Here is an 814-nt window from a genome sequence, read left to right on the forward strand (position 1 = left end):
TGTAGAAGCAGTCCTTGGCTTTGTTTGAGTTAAGACAAATGGCACTTCCAATGTTTTTAAATTTAAAACCCGTTTCAATTTTCCAATATATCAGTTCCTTTTTTTAAAAAAATGTATTTGTTAAGCACTTACTACGTTCCAGGTACTGTACTAAACTCTGGGGCCTTGTCTTGTCTTATACCGTCTTATGGACTCATCCCTCCCAGAACGCCCCACTCTCCATCTGCAATCGTTCTGGCAGTGGATCCAGGGAGTTTTCTTGGTAAAAATCAGGAAGTGGTTTACCATTGCTGCCTTTGGCGCAGTAAACTTGAGTCTCCACCCTCAACTCTCTTCCATGCCGCTCCTGACCAGCGTGGATGAGTTTTGACTTGTAGCAGATTGCCTTCCACTCGTTAGCCACTGCCCAAGCTAGGAATGGAACAGGCAGGCCTCTGCTTGACTCTCCCTCCTGTAGCCGAGACTGGTAGAGGACTGGAAACTCTCCAGGTGTGACCCTGAGAGGGGAAACTCTTGGGGTAGATACGTGATAATCGGTCATTCGTATTTGTCAGTCATATTTTTTGAGTGCTTACTGTGTGCAGACCACTGGGCTATGGACTTGGGAGAGTACAATATAAAGGAGTTGGTAGACAGGGGCCCACAAGGAGCTTATGACTGTAAGACAGACAGACATTAAAATAAAATGTACATAAGTGCTATAGGGCCGAGGGTGGAGTGAATAAAGTGAGCAAATCCAAGTGCAAGGGCGATACAGATGGAGAAACAGCGTGGCTCAGTGGAAAGAGCCCGGGCTTTAGAGTCAGAGGTCATG

General features: G+C 46.1%; 1 non-coding gene across 1 annotated transcript; it reads right to left on the reverse strand.

Moving 5' to 3' along the window:
- Positions 1-369: 369 nt before the first annotated feature.
- Positions 370-507, reverse strand: LOC119944854. Its single transcript, XR_005456000.1, has one exon. It is a non-coding gene; the product is annotated as a small nucleolar RNA SNORA7 (small nucleolar RNA).
- Between the last annotated feature and the right edge of the window lie 307 nt (positions 508-814).

The sequence above is a fragment of the Tachyglossus aculeatus genome, chromosome 23, assembly GCF_015852505.1.
Source record: "Tachyglossus aculeatus isolate mTacAcu1 chromosome 23, mTacAcu1.pri, whole genome shotgun sequence".
Lineage (NCBI taxonomy): Eukaryota > Metazoa > Chordata > Mammalia > Monotremata > Tachyglossidae > Tachyglossus > Tachyglossus aculeatus.